General features: G+C 41.4%; 1 long non-coding RNA gene across 2 annotated transcripts; it reads left to right on the top strand.

The window, feature by feature from the left end:
* Positions 1-429: 429 nt before the first annotated feature.
* LOC311593418 lies at positions 430-10,516 on the top strand. Of its 2 annotated transcripts, XR_014777701.1 has the most exons (4): positions 430-537; positions 5,194-5,416; positions 9,587-10,024; positions 10,365-10,516. It is a non-coding gene; the product is annotated as an uncharacterized lncRNA (long non-coding RNA). The 2 variants fall into 2 exon arrangements; XR_014777702.1 differs by having other exon boundaries at positions 9,587-10,516.
* The last annotated feature ends 1,866 nt before the right edge of the window (positions 10,517-12,382 follow it).

Here is a 12,382-nt window from a genome sequence, read left to right as displayed (position 1 = left end):
GGGAAGGACATGATGAAGTTACACTCTGCTTTTTTCTATGGTACGTTCTTTATTTCCCTGTTTGCACTCCCTGGGGTCCTCACTTGCGAGGTCATTCCCAGGAGGTCTCCACAAATGGTGGCCTGCCCATCCTTAGCTGTGAGTTCTTAAAGGAAGCTAGCACTTGGCGCATTCATGGATCTCAAAACGCTGTTGGAGAACAGGCTGGGTGAGCTTGGGATTTCCTCACAAGAATACATGAGTCATTTCTATTATGTGGTTTCTGTTAAATAGGAAAGTAATTGTGGACTATCAGCAATTTGTACATTTGTTTTTTTGGCACTGTGTTAATTGGGCTGGCACCGGAAAAAAGGAGTGGATAAGCAAGGGTTCTTGAGCCCTTGAACTTACACAGAAAGATCACATGTGGCAGCTAAATGAGAAGCAGACAGCATAAAAGAGAAAAGCAGCCTCAGAACAACCCTTGGCTATTCTGAAGAGGGAAACAGCCAGTGTTGAGACAACACCGTGGTCATAAACAGAACTGTCCAGCCCCAGGTAACACTTCACAACCTACAATTATGTCATGTGTTTTTTATTACATTCAGGCCATTTCTTGTATCTAAAGTGCTTATAAATTCCACGGACATATTCAGAATCCTTAAAAATCACAGAAATTTCACCTGACCTTGAATCAATTTAATTTGTGTTGGGGCAATAAAGTTTTTATTTCTTCCTTAAAAGAATTAACCCAGAGTAAAGCCCAGCCCAGCCCAGTGTAGATGGACAGAGGCACTGCCTTCATCCTCACCCCTATGAACCCATCTCCTGCCCAAAAAAGAGAGACCAGTTGAGTTGCTACATTTGGCCCAGCCTGGTCCAGACCACTGCTCCACAAGCAATCCAGTCCCTTACCCACCTTGAAGTACCAGCCCCATGGGCATAAAACACATAGCAAAAGACATAGCCAACAACTGAACTCTAGGCACACAAATCTCATAGGAAGAGTAGAAGCAACATGAAAAACAGAGACACTACATCCCCACCAAAAGGTGCTACCCCAAGCAGAGTGACTCAGATGGAATAGAAGACACAGAATCCAAATAGAAATTGCAAACATATTCAAAGGCGTCACAAATACCTAAATGAGCTCAGGGAGAACAGAGGTAAATGGATTGACGCTCAAGAGAAACACAAACAGCTGAAGGAAATAAGGAAGTTGATTCAGGTTATGAAAATAAAATTCAATAAAGGAATAGAAATACTGAAGGAAGCCTAAACTGAAATGAAGCTGGAAAAGAAAAATTCAATTTGTCAAATGCAAATGGGCAGACCCATTAGCAGAATGGACCACATGGAAGGAAGGGTATCAAGACTAAAAGATGAGACAGAAAAATTGCGACATACACCCAAAGAAAATGAGAATTTTTAAACACATAAGTGGAACAAGCAGGATCTTTGAGATTCCGTGAAAAACTGAAATCCAAATTATGAGCAAAGCTGGAGAAGAATTCCAGGATAAAGCCATAGAGATTTTTTTTCCCAATAAAATCATAAAAGAAAACTCCCCAAATCTCAAGAAAGAGATGAGTTCTATAGAACACCAACTAGACGGGATCAGAAAAGAAATGCCTCATGTCACAGAGTTAAAACACGAAAGCCACAAAATGAAGAAAGAATGCTGGCACTGGAGCGAGAGAAGGTCCAAGTCTCGCACAAAGGCAGGCTCATTAGAATAATGACCGATGACTAGATAGAAACATTCAAAGGTGAGGGCTCGAAAAAAATGTATTTCAAATTCCGAAAGGTTGCAACTACCAACAAGACTAGTGCGCCCACTAAACCTATCTCTTATAAGTGAAGAGAAAATAAAAACTTCCTATGGTAAGAAAACAAACTACACACCACACACTGTGGTCACAAGTCTTGGAGAAATCAAGTTGGTACTGAAGTGGAATCTTCCTCCCTGATAGTTACAATTTGTTTTCTGTAAGGTACCAGGCAGGCTGACAGGTGATACAAAACACAAATAGTTGGTGCTCGGCTGTGAACTACACTAACAACCTGCCGGGTAAAGCATGCCCGTTTGTGTAATAGCAGCATGAGTGCCTTGGGACACGGTTAATAGCAGTCTGGTTGGATTTAAGGCTAGCTCAATAGGAAGGAATTCACGCCTGGAATTGTATACCAGGCCAAGAATCCATGGCTAGCAAGGCCATAGACCTTAGAAGAGATCTTAGTATTAGCATTTTGCCAAATTGATTATCTCTTTTAAATACTTATCCTTCTTCTCCCAGATTAGTCCAGATCACTTCCCTCATTAAAGAAGCTTCTTTGGGCAGTGAAGGGAGAGTAACACAGAAAACCACAGATGACCAAAGTGCAGAGAGTGACTGGTTGCAGAGTGATGATGTTCGGATAGGACATCGTTACTACATCCTCTTCCTGCAGGGCTCAGGGAACACTGTGGAGGAGGAAGTGGAAAGATTGCTAAGAGACAGAGGTCAGGAGGGACAGTTACAGAACAGTATCTTCTGGACACCACAGCCTGTGATGCTCATGAACTCTCAACAGCTGTGGATGCTACATCATAAGACCTGCCAAGCATTGATCTAGTCAGTGTTCCAGCAGGCATGGTGGAGCTCACACAGCCCCATTGCTTCTTCAGAGGCTAAAGGTAACTGACCACAACAAGGGGAGAGAAAATCAGGGTTCTTCCAGGGTGAGAAACTGTGGATTGTTCATGCTATAGTGAAGAGCCTTGCACCTATGTGCACACAGGAAACTATAACTGAACTCATTATATTACATATGCTTGCATATGTATTTGTGTGTGTGTGTGTGTGTAGAAAGAGATAAAGAGAGAGGGGGGTGGAGGGAGAGAAAAAGAAGGGGATGGAGAGAAATAAAGATATAGAAATAGATAATAGATGGATAGAGATAGATAGATAGATAGATAGATAGATAGATAGATAAAATAAAAGTGGGAGAAGGATATGTGAGAAACCCAAAAGGAAGAAGAGATGGAAGTAAGAGCTAGATTTCACATGAATAAAATGCATTTATGTACAAAGGGGAAAATCTTTTTAAAAACCATTTAAACAGATTAACGGTATGTATGACCATTAGACTGGTTCTACAGAGGACCCTAGAAGAAATACATCATACTGAAGGATAAACATACCGAAGAGGCCACAGGGAAAAATAAGCAATACCAGGGCAGTTAATCAAAACATATCTGGCTAAGAGAACACCACACAGTCATCAAATGAACCAGAATTAATACACAACCCTCTATATTTACTCTGAATATTACTGATTTCAGTTCCCCAGGAAGAAAACACAACTACCAGACTGGAGTAGAAAACAGGATCCATCTGTTTTGCTGTCCCCAAGAAACACACTTCATCATTAATAATAGATACAACCTTAGAGTAAAAGGACAGAAAAAGATATTCTAAGCAAATGAAACTAGGAAGCAAGCAGGCATAATCATTCTAATAACTGATAAAGTAGATTTCCAGGCAAAACTAGTCAGAAGAGATAAATAACACCACTTCATATACATCAAGGAAATGACCCATCAAGAAAGCATCACAATACTAAATAAATATACATCAAACACATGTGTATTCAATTTTATAAAACAAATGCTACTAGCTATAACACCACAAGTTAATTCAAACCCAGTAATTGGGGGTGACTTAATACCCAGTTTTCACCAATAGACAGACTATAAAACAAAAATTAAACAGGCAAATATTATAGCTGAATGACTTCCTAAATCTATTGGGTTAGAATGCGTAAATTCCGTGTAAAATACATGAAAACTTAATTCTGGAAGATATCAAAAGGGATTGATCAACACAGAATAGAGAACCAGATTTAAGTGCACACAATCTTGGGTTTTGTTTTGTTGGTTGGTTTGCCTTGCAAAGAAGAAAAGAAATACACTGTGGAAGAAAAAGCATCTTTAACAAGTGATATTCAAAAGGCTGGATAACCACATAGAGAAATAAGAAAACTGGATCCCTACATCTCACCCTGCTCAGATGTCGACGGAACAGTTCCCCAAACACTAAAACACAGAATGTTCTATTTCAGACCACATTTTGGACACAGATAAACCCCTTAAGAAGTGTAAGAAAACTGAAGTGACATCATGAGTTCTATCTGAGCACAATGGACTAAAGCTGGGCAGCTGCAGCAATGGAAGCTATGGAAGCACACAGACATATGCAGACTGACATTACACCTCTCATCAAGAACTGGGTCACGGGAGACATCAGGAAGGAAACTAAAACTCCTAGAACTAAATGAAAATAAAAATACCCAACTCTATCAACCTCAATGAAGGATTTCTACGAGGAAATTTTTAATGATAAATACATACATAAAAAACAAAACAAACACAAAAAAATTAGAAATTCCCATCAGATAGCTTAAGGATGTGCCTTAAACACCTGGAAAAAATAAGAACAAACCAAATACAAAGTAACAGACCGGGAGAGATCAGGAAGATCAAGCAGAAATTAATGAAGCAACAATAGCAACAAAAACATACAGAATCCATGAAAGTCAAGAGTTGGTTCTTTGAAAACATAAATAAGATTGGCACACTCTTGGATAATTAACCCTAAGAAAGCAAAAGAACACCCAAACTGATGAGACTAGAGATGAAAAGGAAGACATACAACAGACACCAGGGAAAATTTTAAAGCCTCCATCCTACAGATTGGACAATGTAATGAAATGGCTAGACTTATAGGTGCACATGATCAATTAAAAATCAAACAAAGATAACATAAATAATTTAAATGTACATGTAACCCCCAATGAGACTGAAACAGTAAGAAAACTCTCCATCCAGAAGAAAATAACCCCCCCTAAACAAACAAACCAGGACTAGGTGGATTCACTGCAGAATCCCACTAGCTCTTCAAAGAAGAAATCACACCAGTAGTATTGAAATTATTCTACAAAATAAAACAGAAATTACTACCGTGAATCTCAGTTTACAAAGACACTGTTACCTCATTTTTAAAAACCCACGAAGGTAGACAATGCTGATACTAGGAATAATGGGTCACTAAACAAAAGCCCCCAGTGCCCGGGGAAGGAAATATAGGTTAGAGAGGCCTTCATAGGAAATATTGGTTAGAGAGGCCCTAGACCCAACTCCCAAATAATTCAGCCTCCTGTCATTGTTCCTAGTCACCCAGTAGGACCAGATGATAAGACTCCATTACTGAGGACACCACACATCTTGGCTACATGATATAGAGGAATCAAGCTGGAGCTAAGATGGAAGCCTCCTCATTGTTGGCTACCAGTCACAGCATTGGATAGTGTTACTCATGTTGCCGTGGGGATGGAGATGCAGCATCCATGAGCTTACCCAGCTGTGAACTCTAACACTGTAATACCAACCTGCCAGGTAGGATGAGGCAGTTGGTGTAATAACAACAAGTCTGTTGTAGGGTAAACAACCTCTGCTTGATTACAAGAAGTAATCAGTGCTTAACACTAATAACCCCATTCAAGCCCCACAACCTAAAAGTCTTGGGGCCTAGAGGGGGACTTAACTCTGCTGCTTAGCTGAACTGACATGCTAACAAACCACTTCCTAAATATGTTTGTTTGTTTGTTTGTTTGTTTTTTAAAGTATGTGGATGAGTATTTGGCCCTCATGTGTGTCTGTACAACATGTGAGTGCTTTGTGTTTGCAGAGGTGAAAGAAACAAAGAAAGAAAGAAAGAAAGGCATTAGATCCTCTGGAATTGGAGTTACAGATGTTGCTGAGCCAACTGGGTTCTGGGAATCAAACCTGGGTCCCCTGGAAGAGTAGCAAATGCCCCTAAACTACCAAAACATCTCTCCAGCCCCCAAATACCTATCCTTACACCCACAGGCAAGCACTAACCCTCAGCCTTAACCAGAGAAACATCCCTGACAGAAGTGAATGCGGAGACCCCTGCCTGCACAAGCTGCTGAGAAAAGAAGGATCCCTGGGGGTTCATCCCTACAGGGACAATGACTCCAATCCCGAAGGCTCAAGGAACATTTGGAAGAGGAGGCAGAAAGGACATAGGAAGCTATGGATAAGGAGAAGGCTACCAAATGCCAACTTTTAAATACACCAGGTCATGGCCTTTGGGAAGGGCTAGCAGGCAGTCTCCAGGTAGTGAAGCCAGGCTCTCCTTACCATCAAGTGTGGACAGGGAATGGGTGCACTGGACCCTACATTTCACTGCTGATATTTTGGCAACTAACAGATTCTGGAGAGGGGAAGGGACAGTATTTAGTTGTGTGCCCACACGTTCAGTTGTGAGCCCACTAGGCCTTGATGGCTAGTTCCCAGTTCAGGATCACACAGTATGTCCTGTTAGAACATGTGGGACACCCACTGAACAAACAAAACCTGATGAATATGGGAAATAGGTTCCTGAGGGAGAAGCAGGGCTCACAGAGAGAAGGAAATTGAAGGTATTGGGAGGGTAACCAGGATGCTTTACATACATGCAAGAAATTGTGAAAGATCGGATTTATTAATAAGAGGGAAAAAATTGGCACAGCAGTGTGTTTTAAGCTGTCTTCTTATATATGAAATGATCTCTACGCTTGAAGGTGAAGGAGTTTTGACACTACTGTAGATTCAGGCAAAGTTGCAAAGGGGAAGAAGAGTGTATAAAAGCCACAAGCTTTGAGTATTGTACAGCCAGCTTAAGCAGTTTTCTTTCATAGGGTTTTTCTCTTTTCTTTTTCCTTCAAGCAGTGCAGTCACCATGCACAGGAACATCTGACTTTTGTATCCCAACCTCATGTAGACCAGCTTGGCCTCAGTCTCTTGGGGAGAATGATGCAGGAAAAGCAAAGGTCTGAGGCCAGCCTCAGGTTGCTGTGGGTCTACAGCAAGACCATCTCGTGGCAATGCAAAACATAATAATGCTCTGCAGGGCTGGGCCTCAGAGATGTGGAGCAGACCCCACTCTGTTGCTTAGGTTTGAGCCTCAACTTCCCAAGGAACCAGATAGATCATCAGATAAAGACTAATGTTCCGTTCAAGTCTTTGCTCTTATGAAAAACTTTATACGCTGCGGTAGATGAAAGAGAGAGAGAAACATTGCCCTAGGCTTGGATCCTGACCTCTGCTATTATTAACATACTCGTTCTTTGATTTGTTTTGTTTTGTTTTGTTTGTTGGTTTGTTTGTTTTGTCCTTCAAAATAAACTATTTAGTCTGTAAATCTCTTCCATGATGATAATAATGTATACAAATTTCTGGGAGGTTGTAGAGATTGAATGGGAAAATGTATATTTGTGAGGTAATGGTGTTCTTGATCACAAAGCCTAGAGTAGCAAAATCAAGTCAGGGCTTAAGTTCCACGGCAAACAATTCAAGGAAACACAGATGCCCTTAAAATTCTTCATAGGCCTTCAGCATGTCACCATCTGCCATGGGAAGCCACATTTTCTGGGTAACAGACCAGGCTCTGTTGAGAGAATGACTCCAAGTGAAGTCTTTTTTTTTTCCCCTGTGGTAGGAGTCTGAAGTAAGCATTTCAATTAGAATCATTAAGACAGTTATTACTTGATAATTCAATAGCAAGAGATTGCAAAGGAACACTTACTGGGGTCTAATAAGTATGTAGGAGAGAGATCTTCTCCTTCTGTAATTCCATCAGCTATAAACCAGTGTAATTAGAGTCTTACTAACACATTCAAATTGAAGGGAATGTTAAGGCATATAATTGACACTTAGGAAGAAACCTGCATTGCGTTAAGGTGCTTCCATTTACATACTTATTAAGTGTCTGTTTAAGCTGTTAAATAATTGAGATGAGTGGACAGTAGTAGGTCAAGTGGGTAAATAAGAACTAAATTCTTAAACAAGTTAATAAATTACAGAAAGCTACATTTAGAAATATGAAATGTTACTTCATTGTATCCATCACTTTGCATCGATACAAGTAATAATTCAAAAGGCCCATGAAATAGCTCAAGTCACTGAATTGATTCTGTCAAAGATGACGGATTCATTGATTCGTTTGTTTGTAATCATCTCTTGAGCAACTACTAGTTACACAGACAAAACACTCTGCTTGCCGTCAGTTTGAACATGAAGATGAGATAGTTACACTAGAAAAGCCTACAGCTGGTTTCAGAATCAAAGCGTGCTGGGCAACCGAGCACAGGAAAACAAGAGTCCTTACTTCCTCTTCGGCAGGACAGAGTCCTCTTTTGAGTTTTAATTTTGACCAGTAGTACAACTACACGTCTGCCCCTCTGAATCAGAGGCAGGCCATACTTTATTATCTTCAGCTCAAAGACTGCCAGGCTGGACAGACATGTAGAGCAAGACAAAAATATAAGGACTTAAAAATCTTAGGTAGCATTTTGTAATGAAAATATATTTTTTTAAATTCATCTTTATTGGTACTACATTAATAAACAATTAGAGTTTAGATAAGCTGTCTGTTGTAGAAACCAACAGTAAGAAAAGAAATTCTGTATGTATGTATGTATGTATGTATGTATGTATGTATGTATGTGTATATGTATGTATCTATTATCTGACATCACCTGTCATTTATCATGTATCTATCTATCTATCTATCTATCTATCTATCTATCTATCTATCTACCTACCTATGTGCCTGCCCATCTAATGCGTGAAGGCTGGGGAAGTCTCTAACACAGACTTCAGTGAGCTCTCTATGCAGAGTTTCTAGCCTCTGTCTCTATCAGAGAAAGAATACATGAAGGAAGCAGAGTAAATAATTAAGAGGAAGTTTATTACAGGGCAAAGGTACAGGCTTGAGGGGTGAACGTGCTTCTTAGAGCATGATGGAGGGTTGGGTGGCTGCTTTCATAGACAAACTTTAACAGGAGAAGCATATTACTCATGAGATGAAGGGGAGTGGGTGACAGATTCCAGGAATGGGTTAGGCTTTCCCAGAATAAAGTTCATTCCTTTTTCACCTGCCCTTTAGATGTGCCAGGGAAGCCGATGCATGATGGGAAAAGATGATTTCTCCAGGCTAATGATAAGGAAAGGCCATTGTAAAGAAGCAAAGAACAGCTAGCCATAGTGTCAGTCGGCCATGTTTTTTTTTTTAATGGATTTTGGTTTTAAACAAAGCCTAGCAATTGCAGTTTGCTTATTTTTCCTATGCCTCCCGTGTGTGTGTGTGTGTGTGTGTGTGTGTGTGTGTGTGTGTGTGTGTGTATGTGTGTGTTTTGAATATAAACACCTATCCAACTATCCAAATCTAATCCTAAAAATCCCCAGGGAAACACAGGACAATAAAAACTAAACTGTGCACACGCATGGCTGTTGCTGATGATTTGGTCTGTATTTGTAACACACATTCATAAGGCATTTGCTTTCTATTAAAAAGCCTTTTTAAAGTAGTGTTTTTGTTACAAATGCCCTTATGAAAGGAAGATGACAACTACTACTGTGCCTTTTTTTTTTCCATGCTCACACCCAAAGGTGTGTCTAACTTTGATAAACTGCTAATGAGTGGACTTCGGCAGGCAGGCTATGTACAAGGCTGTACATGTGTGCATTGTTGTGACATTTTTCTCTCTGCTTGCTTTTTAGCTCCTGCTTGTGTGGAAGAGGACAGAGAGGAAGAGGAAATGTCTTCCCCACTATTCTGGCCTAATTTTGACTTCATTCTCAAAGCCCTGGTCATGCCAGTCTTGTGTTTATGAAGCCAACCCCGTATCTAGGCGGCCAGCCTCTGCCTTCTCCCTCTTTGTCAGAGATCCCGTTGTCTCCCTCATCTTTCACACTGGCTATCACAGGCCTCCATCTGACACTCCCTTTCTCCTGTCACTAAAAATGGATGTCACTAAGCATCATGCCCTTTCTGCTGTGGCATCTCTAAAGCGCCATCTCAGCTCCTGACTCTCAGTGCTTCCCCCATGCTTTTATCCTGTGGGAGGACCAAATGGGCTGGTGTGACAACCAGAGGAATTTGTCTAGAGTCCGAGAGAATCTTGACTGCAAACCACTGGGAAACTCCTCTAAGCTGTGGTGAGTTTAAGAATGCCAACTAGTTGTCCCTGAAAACGTACATACATAAGATGACACATACTGACCAGGTTATATTTAGGAATATATACAGGTACATGTATTAGTGAAAAAAGGGGGCCATGAATTTGAAGGAGACTAGGGAGGGGTATTATGAGGGGGCTTGGAGTGCGGAAAAGGATAGATGAAATAATTATATAATTAAATGATAAAAATGGGAGTAAATTTTAAAAAAGAAAAAGAAAAAAAGGAACACTGACTCACCTTTGTCAGTGGGCATCTAAAGTTTCCTGACCCTTGACTTAGCCTGCCAGTCTGTCTCACCCTTTGTATTGCTCTGCAGGTCTTACCAGGATCCCCGCCCGGCTCAGTTTACATCTGCCCTTATTATTTCTGCCTCAACCAAATAAATGAATTTCTGTGCTGCTGATAACATCTCTGTCTGGGCAAAAAAAAAAAAAAAGCAAAGTGTGCTTTCCTTTACTCATACACCACATCAACACAAAACTCTTCCGTGGCCTCAAAAGGGGGTGAGGACTCTTTGCTTCCAAAAAGCAAGCAACTGTGCCATGGAAGCAACCTAGGTGTCCTCTGCCTGACTTCTGTCTGGATTGAGGGCTTAGTTACCAGAACTGTCTACATTTCAGGCCTAGACCTCTGGGATGTCTGACCAGTCAGCTACATTTGATAAATTAGCTGGAGACGTTCACAGAACTCAAGAAAAACACTGGGCTTACACTTCTTAATTTTCTATAAAATTTATCAATAAAACTGGCAGATGATGAGGTAGCCAGAGTGAAGTGTGTCATGTTCAGAGCACAGACACTGTAGCCCTGTGTCCTCAGGGAACTGCATCTCTTGGGGGTGGAGGGTGGGGGTGGGGGTGGGTGGAGGTTGATGATGGTAGATAGGTCTCACCTGGCTTCCTGTAAGAGCCTCATTTTCTGTTGTCTAGAAGGTGGAGAACCCGCCTCTCTGCATTTTATGGAAGTTTTCAGATGCTTACATGAAACCACCCTGAGGAAAGTGGGCAAAGCCGTTTGCCTCAAGCATTCTTCTTAGCCTCTCTGTGCAGCATTCCTTCCCTCAGGGTATGGACAAGAGGCTTCTGGAATGCCAGGGTCATGTGATCTACCATCACACTAGGGTGTGCTAGAGAATTTCTTTATGGCCAGCTCAAAGACAGACTGAAGGGATGGTTAGAATTTGGTTGACCTCCCTTGCAAAAGAGAAGTTGTGTCCTATGGACTGCCATGGGGACAGGGCTTACTTCAGGAACCCCAACCCCCCCAACATATAGGATGTCATATATGTTTATATATAGATGTCTAATGACCATTCCGATGGCACTGTCATTTGTTAAGCAAGTATTACATGACAGTCACTGTCATAATCACACTCTACTAGTACCTTGCCTAACCCCATGGCAACTGTCCAGTTACTGTCGTTATCCTGTTCTGGATTGGAGAAATAAGATCTGGTTGAAACACCTTGCCCAAGGTCACATGGGAATGAAAGCTGGAAACCTAGTTTTACTCTGGGAACTGACTGTTAGGTCCTGCTTCAGAGTGTCAACAGAACCAGAGGCCTCCTCTTCTTAGCATTAAGGAGAAACTTGATTAAGCATAGGTTTGTTTCTATAGAGTGGATATTTTGTGGTCACTCATTCCATATTCAACCACTTCCCTTCTTCTTAAAAAATATGTTGCTTGTTCATTCGTGTGTGTGTGTGTGTGTGTGTGTGTGTGTGTGTGTGTGTCTGTGTGTGTCTGTGTGTGTGTATGTGTTTACACACACAAATACAGGAGCTTATATGCCAAGGCATGTACTTGTGTATGTCAGAGGACAACTGGCAGAAGTTGGTTCTTTCCTGTCACCTTGTAGGATTCAGGAAGTGAACCCATGCCACCGTGCCTGTGCACAAGGACCTCTGCTGAGCCATCCTGTCAGCCTTTTAACAACGTGTTTTTAAAGATTATCAAGATTTTATGGGGGAAATTGTTCCAATCACTAATGAGAAACTGTCCCCCTCACAGCTGAAACAGTGAGCCCTTATAGACGAAGCCAATCAAGGTGTCTCCTTCCTTGCCCATGTACGGTATATGACAGTGGCATGTGATCTAAGTAACAGAACCTCGGAATTGTCACTTGGGATACTGGGGCAGATGTGCTATCTGTTGCTGATTGAGAGAGGAAGCCCAGTACTCTCAGTGCTGCTGGTGTCCTTCTAACAACCGGGAGAAGCAGTCTCAGGATCCAACAGCAGGCTAGAAGGTAGAAGGGAGATGTTAAGACAAACTGGTTGAACCAATGGAAGCTCAGGACCGCTGGATTTTCTGTTGCCTAGGCCAGTGAGGCACC

The sequence above is a fragment of the Acomys minous genome (assembly GCF_964271855.1).
Source record: "Acomys minous genome assembly, chromosome: 3".
In the NCBI taxonomy this organism is placed as follows: domain Eukaryota; kingdom Metazoa; phylum Chordata; class Mammalia; order Rodentia; family Muridae; genus Acomys; species Acomys minous.
Note: the sequence above shows the minus strand (reverse complement) of the source record. Positions and strands in the feature narration are given on the sequence as shown.